Source organism: Sceloporus undulatus, chromosome 1 (genome assembly GCF_019175285.1).
Source record: "Sceloporus undulatus isolate JIND9_A2432 ecotype Alabama chromosome 1, SceUnd_v1.1, whole genome shotgun sequence".
Classification (NCBI taxonomy): domain Eukaryota; kingdom Metazoa; phylum Chordata; class Lepidosauria; order Squamata; family Phrynosomatidae; genus Sceloporus; species Sceloporus undulatus.
Window position 1 is genome coordinate 368,769,975 of NC_056522.1, and position 19,843 is coordinate 368,789,817.

The window sequence follows — 19,843 nt, forward strand, 5'->3', positions numbered from 1 at the left end:
AACTTCATACCCTCAGATTTGATCATGCCCTCAGGGCGTCAGAGAACAAACCTGAATCCTCCTCTCTGTGACAGCCCTTGAGGTATTGCACTCCAACAGTTCTCAAAGAGGATTGACGTTGGCTCTGAGGTTACGTCTTCAAGGTCTTTTTGTACTCTCAGATGCAGTTCACCCAACCCTGAAGACTTGAATTCATGTAAGCAGCTAGATATTTGGAAGTTTTTAAACAGAGGCTGGATGGCCATCTGTTGGGGGTGCTTTGATTGTGTGTTCCTTCATAGCAGGAGTTTGGACTTGATAACCCTTGAAGTCTCTTCCAACTCTATGATTCTATGATTCTTCTATTCTATTCTTCTATTTATTACTTCTTTACCTATCGTGAGCTGTAGTCTCCTTCCTCGGATGATTGGTCTTGTGAAGAGATGGGCAAACGTAAGGTGTTTTAGCACCCACTGTCCACTCTGGAGACCAGGGTTCGATTTGCCCTCAGCCATGAAACCCACCGAGTGACCTTAGAGAAATCACTTGCTCTCAGCCTCAGGGGAAGGCAATGGCAAGAGCAAGAGCAAGAGCAAATACATTTCTATACTGCTTATCAGTGCACTTAAGTACTCCCTAAATGGTTTACGAAGTGCAAGTTAATTCCCCCCAACAATCTGGGTACTCATTTTAGCAACCTCGGAAGGATGCAAGCCTGAGTCAAGCTTGAGCCCCCTTGGCTGGAATTGAACTCACAACCTTATGGTTTTGAGTGAGTGGCTGCAGTACAGGCATTTAACCACTGCGCCACTAGGGCAAACCTCCTTTGAATAAATCTTGCCAAGGAAACCCTGTGATAGGGTCGCCATAATTCAGGAATGACTCCTCTTTTTGTTTTGTTTTTTCTGGGCAAAACAAGAAAAACTGTTTCTGACATCCTCTTTTTTTGTTTTGCTTTGGGTCTTTTTCTGGGCAAAACAAACAATGCAACTGCTAGTGGATTTTTTTCATGGGACTGTGGCCTTTTCCATCACTTTCTGGAGATGCTTGGGATGGGATGTACCTTATTTTAAGGCAAAGTGGTTGCTTTTGGAGGCTCCAAGAGCAGATGTACAGTTGGCCTTCCACATTCGCTGGAGTTAGGGCTGAAGGATCCCTGTGAATGTGGAAAAACTGCAAATAAAAAATCTATTCTTTTTTCCTAAGAGAACAGCTCTCTAGGAATCTCTAGGTGCAACTCTATGGTCAACATCTGGCAGAAACTGACCATAGAATCACAATGGAGGACCTACAAATGCCTAGAGATGTGTTTTCTCTAGTAATCTCCAAGTCCTCTAGCACAACTCTATGGTCAGTTTCCAACAGAGTTGAGCTGGAGGACCTAGAGGTTCCTAGAGAGAACATATAGAGGGACTTTTCTTTATGCAGAGGATCCGTTCCAGATCCCCCCGCATAAGGGGAATTCCATGTATGCTCGTGCACCCATTACAAACAATGAGGTGTGTACAGGCAGAACGGCACGTGCATCACAGGAGTACGCACCATTTGTTTCATTGTCGCACGGCTTCAGTATATACTTGAAACCACGTATAATGTGTTCATGTATGTCGCAGGTGCACTATTTTAATTAAACCCACAAATAATCAAGTCAAAGCCACAAATGTGGAAGGCTGACTGTAATCCCTTTTGAGGGACAAATTTTTAGCAGGGCTAAGGAATGCAGGATCACCCAGAAGCTACCCCCAAAAAATAGTCCCTGGGCCCACAGGACACAGGATTCCCACCCCACATCTGACAGAAAGTGGGGAGAATCATAGAATCATAGAGTTGGAAGAGACCACAAGGGCCATCCAGTCCAACCCCCTGCCATGCAGGAACTCCCTATCAAAGCATCCCTGACAGATGGCCATCCAGCCTCTGTTTAAAGACCTCCAAAGAAGAAGACTCCACCACTCTCTGAGGGAATATGTTCCTCTGTCAAACAGCTTTTACTGTCAGGAAGTTCCTCCTAATGTTGAGGTGGAATCTCTTTTCCTGCAGTTTGCATCCATTGTTCCGCGTTCTAGTCTCTGGAGCAGCAGAAAACAAGCTAGCTCCCTCCTCAAGATGACATCCCTTCAAGTATTTAAACAGGGCTATCATATCAGGGAGAAAGTACTGTGTGTAACTTGGGTGGGCATCCAGACCAGAAATGGGAACCAACTAGTTAAAGCAATGACGTTATCAATCAAGTTGGAAATTTTCTAATGGAAAGAGGCATAAATTCAATTGAATTAGATTTTTTTAAAAGCTTATTAACAATTTAACTAAACACATTTTCCACTCGTTTTCCTGTCTCTGATCCAGACTACCCATATTGTTTGACAGGCACCCTCCATCATCTGCATCCCTCGGCTATATCCTTTAAGCAACGCGGTCTGTTTCCGTTCGGCTGCTTCTTAGGTCATCTACATAATGTTCTGAGGAAAATACCTGTCCCTGTAGGCAAAACAACTGGACAGTTTCGATGCCAGTCTGTGAGCTGCTTTTTCCCCTTACAGACAAGCAAACAGGCAGACTTTGGTTTGCCTATACGTCACTCCAGCAATTAACAGAGCCTGCCTTTTCTCTCTCGCTCTTTCATCCATCTTATCTCTCTTTGAACCTTTGAGATAAGGGCTAGCAGGGCTGGGTCAGAGACAGGGCAGAAAGAAAGGGACAAGATGGAGGACTGATGAGGAGCAAGTGATGTACGGCAAAACTTCCTTCCGATAGAGAGGGAGGCCCCTAAATCCTGGCTCCACATATTATTATATTACCCATGCTATCTAAAAAAGTGGAAAGGAGGAAGAGGAAAAAATGTGGCAGCACCTTTAAGACTAACTGGTTTTTATTTTAGCATGAACTTTTGTGGATATAAACCCACATCTTCAGATGTTGTTGTGTGCCTTCAAGTCATTTCCGACTTACGACGCCCAAAGGCAAACCTGTCACAGGGTTTTCTTGGCACGTTTCTTCACTGAGGGTTTGTTATTGCCAGCCTCTGAGGCTCAGAGTATGTGACTTGCCTTGGGGTCATTCCATGGGCTTCCATGGCCAAGAGGGGATTCAAACCCTTGTCGCCAGTCATCGTCCAACACTCAAAATACAGCACAGAGTAATATTAAAGCCTCAGGTTATAAAGTTGTGGGAGTGGGGTGGATGGTAATATGACCCAGAAAGATGCAAAGACGGTAATAGAACCCAGAAAGATGCAAATCATCTCCCTTGCGCTAAATTTCCAAAGAGGTGGGTAAGGTGGTACAGGTCTTTCAGATCTTTACAGTGGTCCATTACTGTTGATGTGTGAAAGGAATAAATCTACTCACCAAGAGTCCATTTCCCTGGGTTCAAAACTTTCTCGAACATTCCTTTTCTTATATGTGCAGCACTAAGGACTCTTGTATTAACATAAGTAGGGTGCCACTGAGCCATTGTCTATGTTCATACATTTGCTAATGGACTAGAATGTGTGGATATAATTCGGTTCAGCTATTGTTCTTTCTAATGTGAAGTCAAAGGCTTTCATGGCTGGCATCCATAGATTTTTGTGGGTTTTTTGAGCTATGTAGCCATGTTCTAGAAGAGTTTATTCCTGATGTTTTGCCAGCATCTTTTGTCACACATCAGGAATGAACTCTTCAAGAACATGGCCACATAGCCTGAAAAACCCACAAAAAACTATTGTTCTTTCTATCCTTCCTTTGTAATTTCTTTGTTCAAGGGCTGCAACCTGTGAATCCCTTACCATGTGTCCAAGAAGGTTGAAATGTTCTGCAACTGGTTTTGGGATATTGCCATTTCTAATGTTAGATTTGTGTCTGTTAATCTTCTTGTGCAGAGACTGTCCTATAGATCTAATGCAGAGTGTAGAGGGGCATTGTTGGCATATATTACATAGGAAGAAGAGCAAGTAAATGCATCTCTCATGTTGTGGATGATGTTATTGGCCCATGTAATATTTCTCCCTGAGTACATGAGGGGACAGAGTTGCCATCTTGGCATGTGGCAAGGTCTTGTCCCTGTTTTTACCATCCAGGTTAGGTATCCCATTGTATGTGCATCATTGTTTGAGATTTGAAGGTTGCCTAGAGACCTGAAAAAAGAAAATGGCTTTATTATTATTATTATTATTATTATTATTATTAACCTTTATTTATGAAGCGCTGTAAATTTATGAGAGATCTCTAAGAGATGTTATTATTAACAAGACCTGCTCAGACCTTGCAAACTGGCTGCTTTAGTCACTCAGTCCATCTGTAACACAATCTTCCTCTTTTCCCCACAGCCTTCAACTTTTCCCAGCATCTTTTTGAGTGTCCTCTCATGATATGTCCAAAGTATAATAGTCTTGAGTTTGTACAAAGGACTGAAGCATCCTGGATCACAAAGGAGGGACCTTTTTTGTGTTGCTAATGGAATTTAAATTTTATTTTCTGGACTTTAAAATACTTTGTCTCTCAGTACCACACGACCAAAAGGAGAAATAGTGTGACTACATAGATATCCCTCCATGTCATCTTAATTCAGAACAGTGTCAGGAACATCTTGACAAAATGCAGGCCTATGACTAACACTAACCATTTTCCCCCCCTCCGGTATGATTTTTAACACCTTTGCTTGATGAAGAAGCCAGTGGAGCTTCAAAAGCATGCAACATTATTTTATGCATTCTCATTGGTCCAATAAAGGTATCGTTGCTTTTGTGGATTTTGGATGATATTGTACTTTGCCAACATGGCTGCCCTAGAGCTATCCTCTAGTTATTTTAGCTTCTGGTGAATTTATGTTTGATTTGCTCTGTTACCGATTTATTTTTTTGGGGTGGTCCATAATAACCATAAAAATCTCCTTCAGTATGATATATGCCTACACACACACACACACACACACACACACACACACACACACATACACACAAAACCAATTGGATCACATGCCAATTTCCCATCAGCGGCAGCATCAGGATCACAGCCAGTTGCAAAGAGAGGAGGCTGACGAAACAGGCCTTTCATTTGGGATAATGAGGAGTTCTCCTTGAACCGCTCTTGATCAATTGCCTTTGCTTTCTGTTTTTCATATGCAGCTCTCAAGTTGCGATAATTAGGCTGCATCACTAATAAGATAATAGTACATTTAGTGTACAGCTGACTCTTAACTGTCAAAGGGCTTCAGAAACATCAGCCAACAAATCCTCACAGCACCCATTGAGGCAGCTTTATTCACAGAAAAATCAGAAGCAGGAAGAGCTGGGGATGATGGTGAACCTTTTTAGTTTGGGGTAAGGGTTTTGGGTGCGGGTTGGTAAGAACCTTCCCAATTTTGCACTTTTTTTTTTATTTTGGAAAGAAATTGAGATTTTCCAAATTCGAAGGAAAACGTTGCTGATCTTTAAGATCAGGAATTACAGGATACGAATTCCGTCTTTCTCTCCATAATGCACCAGCCTCCACTCACCCCATCTGTAAATGGGAAAAAAAATATCTCTGTTTAGATCTGACACTAAAATCTACTCCATCGATCAAAGATTTATATATGAAAGCAACTGTTGTAGGTCATGGTTAGAGGGAAGCCCATTGATTCTTCTTAAGGATGCTGAACTACTTGTTCCTATGGAAGTCTAATCAGAAATAACTTCCATTGAATAAACTGGAACATGCTTCCTGGTGCTTGACATGATTCTGTATTAGGCACTACATCTATTTTTTTTTAATCCCAATTATATTAGGCAGTGTAGTTCTTTGAGTGTTGGTCTTACAACTCTGGAGACCAGGGTTCGAATCCCAGCTCAGCCCTGTAAATCCACTGGGTGACTTTGCAGAAGTTCCACTTTCTCAGCCTCAGAGGATGGCAGTGACAAACCCACTCTGAAGAAACATGCCAGGAAAACCCTATGATAGGTTTCCCTTAGGGCCGCCATAAGTTGGAAATGACTTGAAGGCACTCAATAACAACAAATAGCAAACATTAGACCTATTCAGTTACTAGAACTTACGTATGCATTGACTTTCCATCAATTGAATAGGTCTACTCTAATTGGGACTAACAAATGGATTTCAGCGTTTGGTTGCATTTTAAGAGCCAGTCAACTCTGCAGTTCTATATGGGGTGAGTTTACTCTCATTTGATTTTTCTTAGAAATGTTCACATCGTATTTGCTCAGTAAAGCTGAGATTTATGACCTCTCTCTCTCTCTCTCTCTCTATCTATCTCTCTATCTCTGTATGTGTTTAGAGCTTTCCTCCTTTCTTCCTCAGTCAATGCTGTGTGCCACAGAGTTATACCCCTATGTCCATTAAACTAGTCTGCTGCTTTCAGGTGCCATGTCCCTTTGGCAGTCTAACAGGAAGATGAAGATGTCAGTCCCTTTGGCTTTTGTATGAGAAGAGGCATAGCCTTTATATTTTAGGCTCAGACTAGTAAAGTCTTAGCCCAATCCTTTGCTCATCTGTTCTTTATAAGCTTGGTTTCCCTTCAGCTTTCTATACTGGGCAAACAGCTTAGCACTGGGGGCTGAGAGATTCCATTTTTTGTGGTTCCCATGACTTCCCAAGGATCGAAATATTAAGAAATGAGGGGGAGCTGGGGCCATTTTTGCACCTCCAGACCATTTGAGACTCAGGACGAGCCCTTAAAAACAGCAAGTGAGTGGGAAGTAGCCTGTGGGTCACTTCCCGCTATTCAAAGTCCTGTCCTGGGTCTAAAATGGACCAGGGAAGGCAAACTTATTTCAAAAATGCTCTCCATTACCCTCAGATGGTGTTTTGGAACATTTGGGGGCAAATCATCATCATTATCATGTCCAACCCATCTTCATTATCATCAACACCATCATCAACATCATCATCACTATCATTATCATCATCATTATTATCATTATGGGGCTGCAGCCCTCCACATGTACTGGCGGCTTAATGTTGCCCCCAAACCTTCCAACATTTGCCCACTCCTGCCCTAATAAAATCTGGAACAAATGTGTTGCCCAATCGTCCACCATTGGAGCTTGAAGAAGATATTTGGAGGGGATGCTAGCCCCCAAATGGTGTCACTGGGAGGGTGCGGGGGGTATGGACTGCACCAGGTGGCATCCTAAGTGGGAGTGACACCACTGTTCCTCCAACTCTCTGCCTTTGGGCAGAAATAGGCTATGGTGTTAACCTGGGTCTTTAAAATGCTGAAGAGATGGGGGGAGTGGACGAAGCTTAGTGGGAAGAGAAAGAAGAGGCCCCACTTTTTAATTTAATTTTTTTAATTACATTTTTTAAAAAAAAAATCAAAACTTTTCTTTAAAAACACCACATTTCACCAACTTTTCACTTCAACCACATGAAACTATGTACATGTACAGTGTTCCCTTGGTATCCGCTGAGGTTTGGTTCCAGCCCCCCCCCCCTCCAGATATCAAAATCCGTGGACACTCAAGTCCCATTATATGCAATGGAAGAGTAATGGAAGAGTAAAATTGTGTCCTTATATAAAAGGGCAAAATCAAGGTTTGTCTACTGGAATTTATATATATTTTAAATATTTTCAAGCCATGGATGCTTGAATCCATGGATAAAAAATCTGTAGATAAGGAGGTCAGACTGTATATATTAATGCATTTAGACTGCATGTATGATATTGTACAGTATTTTAAAGGTATAATTTTAATTATGCTAGTGATTTATGTCACAACTACACTTGGCCTTTCACATTTGCAAGTTTTGAATTTTGTGGATTTGATTCTTTGCAGTTTTGGTCAATATGTTCTCTCTAGGAATCTCTCCAGTGCAATTCTGTTGGAAGCTGACCATAGAGTTGTGCTGGAGAACCTAAAAGTTCCTAGAGAAAGCACTTCTCTAGGCATTTGTAGGTCCTCCGCCATGATTCTATCATCAACCTCTGGCAGGTGTTGACCATAGAGTTGCACTGGAGGACCTGGAGATTCCTGGAGTGGTGTTCTCTTAGGTAAAAAGAATAGAGTTTTTTCATTTGTGTTTTTTCCATGTTCATGGGGGTCCCTCACCCTTAACCCCTGCAAATGTGGACGGACCGCTGTATTAGAATTACATTCAGTAATATATAGGAATTACGATTAAGGGGTGACATTAGTATAAAAAACATTACTAAGGATTCTGTATGGTGTGGGATGGGAGGAGGTCATTGGCGGGGTGTGTGTGTGACACCATGAATTATTAGGTGACACCAAACCTAGTGACATCACTGATAAGCCCAAGAGTTCTTCAGCCAGTAGATGACCCCAGCATGGGGTCAATCAAGTTGGATGCCTTGCCTTCTGTGTCCTGACAGCTTTAAAGGTTTCCTTTCCCGACTTTGAAGAAACCAGCTGCAGTCGGTGGACTCCTTCCAAACAAGCAGATCCTTGTTATCTCCACTGTGGCCTTTAAGTTCCTGAAGGACTGGCAGGACTAGCCTACTTTTGACCTTCCTTCTCGATTTGTTGCACCACCAGACTAGATGGCAGAAGAAGAGGAGCTTCATCTGGGCTTTCTTTGAACCAGCAGCACGTGTGATGAATTGGTCTGACAAGCCGAGTCTTCTGGACCGCTTGCGTGCGGATGTAGCACATGCTGCCTCTGGGCAGAAGAAAAACAATTTGCATCCAAGGGGAGGAAAAGATACTTGTCATCAGCGAATCCCAAAAGTACAAAGCAAGTACATGAGTGTCTGTGTAGGGTCCATGGAATGGTTTTCTTGGGGATATTTCAGGCCACATCCTGCATCTTGTTTTGTATTACCATACTGTACATCACTAGCAATTTTTCTTCAGTAAAAAAGAAAGAAATATGCATGCAATATTTTATCCAACTACTTAATAAGAAGTAAACCTAGTGGTGTTGGGGTGATGAGCCGTTCTGAGTTATACCCCCAACATTCAAGGAGCTAGCCACAACATTCCACCCCGCCCCCAACACATGTTCATCACCTTGGATTGTTGTTGTGTGATGCACCTTCCAGTTGTTTCTGATTAATGGCAATCCTAAGGCAAACCTATATTGGGGTTTTCCTGCCAATATTTATTCAGAGGAGGTTTGCCAATCTTTGGAGTTTATCAGACAAGGGAAATTGGAACTATAATCCAATGGCAATCCAAATGCAATCATGGGGTTTAACATTATTGCATGACAGACTACCACACGAAATTTCAAGCAATGGGAAGTCTGTCCAAACACAATCATGGGGTTTAACGTTATTGCATGATAGACTACCACACGCAATTTCGGGTAATGGCAAGCTATTTTTGGGCAATGGGAAATCAGTTCGAACCCAATTCACGTGAATGCATTCTGGCCCCACTTTCTTTTCATTCAAAATGAAGAGAAATTATTCCCGTGTGATAAACTCCTTTCTGAGGGCTGAGGCAGTGTGACTTGCATAAAGTCACCTGATGGATTTCCATGGGTGAGCAGGGATTCCAGAGCTAGTCTTTGTAAGTCCTAGTCCAACATGTAAGCCGCTACATCATACTGCTCCTCAAGGCACCTAATACTTCAGGTCAAACCACTGATCCCTCTAGTCTTTTACCATTTACTTGAGGTTTGCACAAAAGTGGGGTAGCTAATTTTGCAACACTTAACCTCCAAAGAAGACACTGATTTGCATATCATCTGCATATGGTAACTCATGAGTAAAGTAGCAGCATAGCTTAGTGGTTTGAGCGTTGAATTATAACTCTGGAGAACAGGGTATGATTCCCAGCTTGGCCATAAAACCCACTGGGTGATCTTGGACTCACTTCTTTTCCTTATCTTTAAACCAAGTAAACTAAACTAAGTGGGGAAGAAACCACTGCCACTCCTATTAGTTTCCGTAATGGTGGAAGAAGGGAGAGATCAGGTCCAGACCAGTTAGCACTACGTCTGGGACAGCCCTGATTTGTTTTGCACAGTTCAAAGTAATGGCTTTAAAAGTAATTAGTAGTTAGTTACTGTTTCAATTCCAAGGCCCCAAACAGAGTTAGCTACTTTGAGTTACATTTGTAATGGTACTCCTTTCCTATTTTCTCAAGAGAAACTACTTTGGCCTCAGAGGGAGCGATCAGGCAGACCCACCAACATCAGGGTCTGCCTGAAGGAAGAGGCCCCTCCCTCCTCAACTGTCATTTTGGCCTCAGAGGGAGCAATCAGGCAGGACCCGCAACATCAGGGACTGCCTGAAGGAAGAGGCCCCTCCCTCCTCAACTGTCATCTTGGCCTCAGAGGGAGCGACCAGGCAGACCCAGCAACATCAGGGACTGCCTGAAGGAAGAGGCCCCTCCCTCCTCAACTGTCATCTCGGCCTCAGAGGGAGCCATCAGGCAGACCCAGCAACATCAAGGTCTGCCTGAAGGAAGAGGCCCCTCCCTCCTCAACTGTCATCTTGGCCTCAGAGGGAGCGATCAGGCAGACCCAGCAACATCAGGGACTGCCTGAAGGACGAGACTTCTCCCTCCTTTAACTGTATTTTGTATTGTATTATGATTTTACTGTACAGTCGATCCTTCTTATACACGAATTTTTTATACACGGATTTAAGCATACACGGTTTGAAAATGTTCCAAAAAAGTATAAATTTACCTTGATGTTCCATTTTTTATTAGGGACACCATTTTGCTATGTCATTATACTTAATGGGACTTGAGCATACACGGATTTTGTTATACACGGGGGATCTTGGAACCAAACCCCAGCGTATAACAAGGATCCACTGTACACCGCTATGATCATCGCGGAATAGCGGTCTATAAATAAAACATATTATTATTACTTCCTTTTAAAAGAATGCTGCCTAGTATTCTAAATCAGCTACTTAGTTAATTGTGAGTTTGGAACAGTTACCTAGATATAGGATTGGGGGGGGGGGGGAGCCTGGCTTAAATGCTTAAATTTGAAATAGTTAAGTATATTTGGTTAAGTACAAACAAAAATCCATCAGTGATACTTTTATTGGCCAACCACTATGTTATGATGGGAATATCCTCCAATCATAACATCATCCCCATCACAACATCTTTAATAAGGACTGAAACAACATGCAGGCATCTAACTAACATCTCCAATTGTTTTTTCCCCTCCTGTTTGGTTTGTAACATCTTCCTGATGAAGAGGCCCATGGAGCTTCGAAAGCTTGCAACATGTATACTGTGCATTTCTGTTGACTAATAAAGGTATCACTGATGGACTTTTGTCTGTATTTGTTAAAAGGCCACCACAGCTACCCCTGCATGTTTTTAGTTAATACGGTGTCCGATGCTGAATACTGGCCAATATTTTCCATTCAGCAGCATGAGACACACCACGCGCCAGCAAGTGAACTATGTGGCACTCCTTCTCCACCATCTAGGGCAACCATACCTCTGTAATTATAAAAGTTAACATAAAAGGCAGAGTTATACATCACCAAAGGAATAGAGTCAGCCCTCATTGTGCCACAAGTGTAAAGTAGTTGTACTTTAGTGATTGGGATGAGGAATTGATTACAAGGAACTTGTTTTTGTAACTCGTTACAAGTTCTGTGTTTGTTTGGGTCTGTATGAATGAAGCACAGCTGCCCAGATCTGGTTTAGTGAAGTCCCCCCTCCTCCAAGTCCACTCCCATCTGTCAGGAGCAATTACAGACAATTTTATGCTGATGAAAATGTCCAAAGATCATCTTCATTTTTCTCTGGTACAGAGTGACAGGCAAAATGGGTTTAAAGACTTCTTGGCCTCTATTGCTTTGCAAAGCATCTCCCTAGAAAAAGAATGAGTGGGTATATGGGCCGGGAGAGGAGAGAATCTTTCTGGAATAATTATAAATCTTCTCCTCTTGGTTCTTGTTACACAAATTCCAGGCGAAATTATCATCTAATTTCAGAGAGCTCCATGACTGAGATTATCGGTGAGTCATTGGTAATTATGTGCCAGATTGTATTAAAGCATGAAAATACAAAGGGTTCTCATCAAACAGTAAGAGGGAGAAAGAATCAAATTACATTTTGCAGTCAAGGATAACAGTTCAGACTACATTTCAAATTTGTGGCATATTTCAGATGCAAAACAGCAGGAAGGGGAGGAGAAGGATGACTGGGAGGGTGAGGTGAGGAGAACTCTCTGCTTGACAAAGAATTGTGTCAAAATGAACAGTGACAAAGAATTGCCAAGGGGCAAATCTGGAGATATGGCATGTAGCAGCAGCCATGCTGGCTGGTGGATTCTAGAAGTTGAAGCCCAAAAGAGTAACATATTCAAATTTTGGTATGAGAATGGCACAAAATATTCCATGTTTTGGTCACAGGTGTCTCACACAATGAATCAGGCAACATTTCCTGCACTTTCCTGCACATGAGATGCACCTAAAGTTGGAGAAAAGAGTGAACAACATGGTGGTGAAGAGTATCTTCCCTGTAGGGAAAGATTACAACACTGGTAGATGGAGAGGCCCAAAGCTATACCCTACATCATTTCACAATCATCAGACAACATCCGAGTGTGAGCAAGATGGAAAAACACACAGAAGCTGCAGCAGTTTGCTTTTGCCTGAGCCTACTGGGAAAGGCAAGACTTCACCTCCTCCTCTTGAGGATCCTCTAAGCCCATCAATATTTACGGATGTGAGAACTGGATACTGTAGTTAAAAAAACTGAAAGAAAGAAAACCAATTCATTTGGTGCTGGAGATGAGTACTGAGGATACCAAAAAGCCAAAAAGACAGACAAATGGGTCTTGGAACAGATTGGACTAGAACTCTCTCTGGAAGCCAAGATGACTCAGTTGAGGCTGTCGTATTTTGGTCACATCATGAGGAAAAATGAATAATTAGAAAAGGCAATGATGCTAAGAAAGGTGGTGGGCAGTAGAAAGAGTGGAAGACCACATGCCAGATGGTTTGACTCACCCAGGGAAGAAATGGACCGGGGCCTACAGGGTCTGAGCAGAGAAGTTGAGGACAGGGAGTCTTGGAGATGTTGCATCCACAGGGCCACCATGAGTTGAAGTCAACAACATGAATTACTTTTGCACTTACAACTCAGTATGCAGTAACTGAAGTAAGAAGACAAAGGGGGATAGTGGGAGGAGGAGAAAGAAAGTGAGACCTTTTAAAAGCAATTGAAAAGGGGGAACAGAAGAGGATTAATAGGGACTGCCTCTGCCAAATCACAACAGTTGGAGGGTATGCAAAGCAAAAACTGGGGTGGAGGGATGGGGCTGTTTCAATATATGGAGCACAATCCAAGTTAGCTCAGGTTTCTATGCTCCACTGAATTATGCTTAAATTTGAAATAAACAAGACTAAACAGGACACTCGACTCTAGCTGGACTCTGCTGGCTCTACTTTGCAGCTGGCATGTCCCCAAAATTGATAAAAATTTCATAATAGAACATACTAATAGGATGCTGTGAGAGCCAAAACTGAAACATGAAGATCAGGAATGAATAAGCATTCTAGCCTATATGGTTACATTCATAAACTATTGGGAGGACATTTCAGTCCCCAAGGAACATTACATCTAACATCAAAGTTACTAACAAAAGAACTTCAAAGGAAGGGTCCATAGTCAAATGGCCAAGCTAGAATTTATTAGAGGATTCTCTTCTTTTCAATGCAGACTTAAATCAGAATGTGGGGTTTCTTTCCCATCTGTTGTTGCTGTGTTCCTTCAAGTTGTTTCCAATTTACAGTCCCTAGTTGTTTCCTACTTCTGACCCCTAAGATGAACCTATCACACAGTTTTCTTGGAAAAATTTCTTTAGGGGGAGTTTGTGTTTGCCTTCTTCTGAGAGTGTGTGACATTCTAAATTTCACTGGGTTTCCAGGGCCAAGCAGGGATTCAAAGGCTGGTCTCCAGAGCTGTAGTCCAATGCTCAAACCAGTACACAGTGCCAGCTCTCACAGCTATTCAGTGAATTTATGTCACTTAGGAAGTTTGTTGTTGTCATGTGCATGCCTTCAAGTTGTTTCTGACTTATGGCAACCCTAAGGAGATCCTATCATGGGGTTTTCTTGGCAAGATTTGTTCAGAGGTGGTTTGCTATTGCCTTCCCCTGAGGCTGAGAGTGTGTGACTTGCCCAAGGTTACCCAGTGAGTTTCATGGTTGAGCTGGGAATCGAACCCTGGTCTCTAGATTCATAGTCCAGGACTCAAACCACTAGAGGACTAAACTCAGGAACTCTTAACTGCACAGAGGAGTGGGATGAGTATAACATGGCATCTATCAGGATGCCACAAGGCTATTATTTGGTATCCAGAAAATGTATTTATTTTTGTACCTGGAAATTCCAGGCTTACTTCCAATTGACAATGTTTAAGGCTTCAATTCTATGTACCATCACCATCCAGACTACAGTTCCGATCATCCCCAGTCAATAAGGGAGTATGGGACATGCAGTCCAAAACACCAGAAGGGTGCCTGATTGCCTGTTCCTGGACTTGACAGAGATTTGCTTCTGGCATGGCATAGTGATGCCAGAATGGGTACTTTTTTTTCTTTTCCTCACTACTGTTTAAATCATGGAGAACCGACTCAATAAAGAATTGAAAGTAGAATTAGATCCAGATGACGATGGAAAAAAAAAAAAGCAAGGAAATTCTTTAAGATTTTAGTAGTTCATAATCTGCTGAAGTACAGCCTGAAAAGCCTGCCACCGTTTCCTATATTGTCATCTTTAGAAAGACACTTGGAGCCATCTGCCAACTAATAAAGACGTTATCGAAGCTTTAACATTGTATTCTATAATGAAATATATACAGCAGGCAGGGGGATGGGAGGGCCTAGTACTGACAAGCAACAGCATAGCAAAGATGGGTGATTTCTCTCCTTAAAAACACAATATTTCTTTCCCATTGCTAATTAAAGAGACATAAGATTTTGTGCCCTTTGAACATCTCATAATTCCTAAACGCATCTCTGCTTGTATTCATAAAGCCCTTTGACGGCGCAGCTTAGCTCTTATCACAAGGTTTTCAGTGTCGAAAAGGAAAGGTTTTAATGTACAATTCCAAACTGTTTTGTGCTTTGAATATTCATGACCAAGCGTGGGGAGATGCCAGCACTTCCATTTCCACAGTCAATGTCTTGATGGTCACATTGCATATGTTTCTCAGTACACTGTGTATACTGACGAATAAGCTCTCTTGGATTCGGTAGGCATTACTTGTGACATGCTCAAGATCAGCGTAAAAGGCCTTAAATCCTTGACAGAAGGCATGCTATGCAAACCTAAGGCCCCAGCTCACTTCCTAGCTTCTCCAGTTAAAAGGATCTCAGATGGCAGAGCTGGGAAGAGCGATCTCTGGCCACACTGCAGAACTGCCCCAACCACAGACGATGCTGGCCTGGGGGAGTAGCTATCTACCCTGGGATACATCTGCATTTGATGCTCTTCTGTTCATATTGGACTGCAGTACTTTGGTTGTGCTGGACTACTGTTTTCACCATCCCCTGTCAGCATGGCCATGAGACCACTAGGTCAGGAACAACTGTGGTAAGAAGTGTCCAGTATCCATTTTTGGGCAGCGATTCCCATTTGAGTCCAGTACTTCTGCAGAAGAGGAAAATATCAGGGATGACAGCTTGGTTAAAGAGTCTAGCAGTCTTCAGAATGTCTCACATTTAATCTCAACCAGTAATATGGGACGTAGCTGAAATCCAGTGTTGCAGAGGCACATATCTCTAACCTAGTCTTAATCCGGTTTTAATTTTTTTTAATCAATTGTGTTATAACTTTTGTATCTTGAGGGTTTTTAACAATGTGGTTTTTTTTAATTGTTGTAAACTGCTTTGAGTCCCAATCTGGGGAAAAGGTGGGACAGAAGTTGTGGGCATGATCATCATCTACCTCCTCAGTCCCCAAAAGACAACTTGCTCCCAAAGGGCGAAAATCACCATTTAAGCAGATGCTCAGAAGATGGCATTTCAACAAGTGAATCCTAAACAAAGTGAGGAAAGGTACCCTTCCTGAAATCACCCATAATGCATAACCAAGAAATGATATATCTTTTGGTGATACAGTACATGACTCAATGCCTTCTTACAACATAGTTTTTTGTGGGTTTTTCGGACTACGTGGCCATGTTCTAGAAGAGTTTCTTCCTGACGTTTTGCCAGCATCTGTGGCTGAAGAACCCACAAAAAACTATGGATGCCAACCATGAAAGCTTTCCACTTCTTACAACACCTTGCATGTCAATTAACACTAATAACTATTACACTTAAATCATGGTTTCTATCAGTGATGGACATCTCTTCAATCCTCTAAAGTCCCAATAGAATTGGGATTTGGGTTCTGTTGCTGACACCAAAATGGATTTGACAGGACTTAAGAAGGCACTTGATTATGTGAAACTTCCAGTACCTTCCTTCACGCAAGCAACAGGGTGCTACCACAGCAGGACTGTATTTATGCCCATTGCATTGGGAACCACAGGGAAGCGACATTTTCCATGGCTCGTGATACTTGTCACAGCAGAAATTGTGAACCTAATAAAAGATCCACTGCTGGGTACTTGAGAAGTGAGGAAGGGGAGAATCAATGGTGAGCCCACTGTGAGCTGGATCTAAATTTCAGGGGAAGGAACCACTGAACTTGCCTTTCATAATCACCCTATTGGAGAGTCATGATCCAAACCCTATTGTGTAGGTCATCCTGCATTATATGAGAATGATTCTCAAATTTCTGCCTGTCTCAATTGTCCAGTATGCTAGGAAAAGGCACATTTAGTAGAGTTCCAAATGTTATGATATATAATTTGGCAAGAGTTAGTTGCTTTATGTACTGTACAGCAAACAAAATCTGCCTTTAAAGAAAACACAGACAAACTTAAATGATTAGAAATTGTTTGCTTTGCAAAGACAAAATAGGCTTTACACAGATCCTGTACACTGCTGTCCGAGTCACACAGAAGTTAAAACAGTCATTTAAAAAACAACAACGACACACACGAAATAACAACCACCTTAAACATATAATAAAACAGGAACATATAAAAGGTGACTTAGATATTTACAAATATTACATTTGTTGGGAGAAAGCAAAACAAAAAGAGGGATGTGGCTCCAGATGTGAGTCTACAAGGAAATTCCAGCTGTTTGCTGATCATTTTTATTCCCTCGCTCTGGTGTTTAAGCTGACCTTGTTACTGAGAGCAACAAGCATCACAGTTAGCACTGAACAATGCAGCAAAACATTAGGAGGTGATGTATCCCCACGCTATCTGGAGAGAATGCAAATAAGTACAGTGAGGGCGACAATGGAAGCAACATTTGAACAATGCACTTTAAAGGTGTGGGAATGCACCCTTTCTTCCTCCTTATGAGCTTGGACCAGCTGCAGCTTCCTCCCATGAACTGCTCCCCCCGCCTTCCCTTTCAGTAAGCAAACAGAGTCCGGGAGACAACATGAAACTGTCATTCCTCTTGCAAAGCAGATACAATCAAGTTCCTGGGACATTTGGCACCTAACTGTAGGTATCTTTGGCCATTCTAAAAGATACACAGTCAAATCATTCCTGGTTTTCCTTGTCCACTTCTCCCTGTTCTGACGCAATGAAAACGCCAGTCTTTGCCCATTTCCGGCTCCATCCTACCTTCCTTACATATAGTTTAAAGACCTTTAAAAACAGTAGCCATAAACAAATGGCCAGAGAGAACACATGATTTTGAAACAAGGGAGTACCAGAACTTCTAAAGCTAACCATTCCTGTGCCCTATTTCTTGTTTAACAATGGGATACCTGCGCTAGTGCTCACCTTATTTTGGTGGCAGGAGAACTTCCGAAGTCCTCCTCCTTTCATGAAAAACCCCAGACCATGCAAGAAGAGTCCGTGTTGAAGCTATACCCTTGAGAGGTTCAACCTCTGAAACATCTTTATGAAGCGGACTCATGATAGGAAAGCAACTTTCTGCCATCTTGTCCAGGCCTCTGTATGTTCCCCTGGTGATATGAGAAACCACAGCATCACAAGGCAGCACATAGAGAAAAGATGGGAGGAATCACGTGACCCTGCTCATGTTGTTGGACTGAAGCTCCCACAATTTCTTGCCTTTGGCTATGCTGCCTGCTGGATATTGGAGCCTAATAACACTGCAGAACCAAACAACTCCCACTGCTGCCTTAAAAGAAGGTTGTACTGTTTGGAAAGAAAACAGTGGGACACACAACTGCCCAATTCCGCATTAGAGACATGATCCAAAGAAAATGGAATCAGAATCAGATCCAAAATAAACCACAGATTCTCAGGTCTGTTACAGACTGCCAAAATAAAGCTGCTTCTGATCTCTTTGGAGGTATGCTGTTTAAATTATGCATGGGTCCTAAGAGTCTGGAGGTCACGCCAAAGCCACACTCCATTCCTAAGCACTGGAGTGCAGCTTTGGTGCAGCTTCCGGATTCTTAGGATGCATGCATCATTTAAACAGCATACCTCCAAAGAGAACCGAAGCAGCTTTATTTTGGCAGTCTGTAACAGGCTTCAGTTTCTCCCACTATATGAAAACTTCTGCAGTGCAAGAATGGTACAAATAATCAGGAAACACATTTTCTGACCTGGGCCCAAGACATAATAGGTTCTGCAATCATCATGTTTTTAGCAATTCAGATTATTCAGGCTCACAAAGTAAAGTGGGTATGAACCACATGGAATGCCAGAGCATCTTCACACAACTAAGTTTTGCATGAATTCCAAGTGCTTCTGGGCAGGTTGCAGCTGAAATCTTTACAATGGCATGCAAAACATCTGCAATTTATATTTATTCTGTTTCAAAAAACATGTCTAGCCTTTAGTTTCAGGAGTAGGGTTCCCACCAATAAATGTATTGAAAGTTTTTGAATCACTGGTATATCAGGACTCCTTCAAGTCAAAGAGATTTTGCTCCAATTGTAGATTTGGTTTAGGGCACACCAAAATTATTCTACCCATCCCTTTGGGACCTGAAGTGAGCCTATAGTATAGACTATGGGTGTTGGGGCAATGTTGGTGGGGAGAACATTGAAAAACCACCTCCCCAAAACTTGTTGCCATCCAGATATGATGGCCTAGAAAACACTATCTTCCAGAAGTGTGATGGCCATAACAGTCACACAACTGTAATCAAACACCTTGAAGAGTTCAATGTGAGGATGGCTGACCTAGAACAATCCCATAGAAAAATAAAGCTCAGAAGGGATTCTAGACAATGAAGAATTTTATCTCAGTAGTGGATTTTGAAGGCAAGCATTTAGCAAACTACTCTCTTTCACCTAAAGTCCTTCAGGGGAAAAAAGACCCTTAAAATTTGGGGATCTATTAGGATTGCGACATTAAAAATGATGCTCTTGGACCAAGGCTAAGGGGTTAGACAACAAGTAGGAACAGAGGGCTAAAGAAACCAAGCAAGATGATGAAAATCTAAAACCACCTCTCTCATTTATGCAAAAAGGAGCCATGGGGAACTTTTGTTTTTTTAAAATAGTAGTACAGAGGGAGGTTTATCCTTTATTAAAAATAAAATAAAATCTGTGCTGCCATTGTCCTGATGCATCCCCAGACAATTTGGAGGAGGCTGTGACTGTCACTGGGACAACACGTAAGAAAAAGTTTCAAATTCCCTGCCCTTTCCTTAATGCTGTGGTCTCAATCTGAACTGTATGTCTGATGTGGCTGCTTGCAGCAACCATTTTAAAGAGACAAGAAATTTGGTCAGGGATCTCTGCTGTCTCATTTCAGTCTGATGCTCAGAATTCCAACCTAAATAATGTCAACAGGAACTCCTAAGGATGTAAGAGCTGAGAAGTAGGCAAAGCCCTAACCAAGCCTAGAAGGTTTTGGACTACAGCTCCCAAAATCCCTGACAGCATGGCCACTGTGATGCTGACAGAGGGATTCTGGGATATGCAGTTCAAAAAA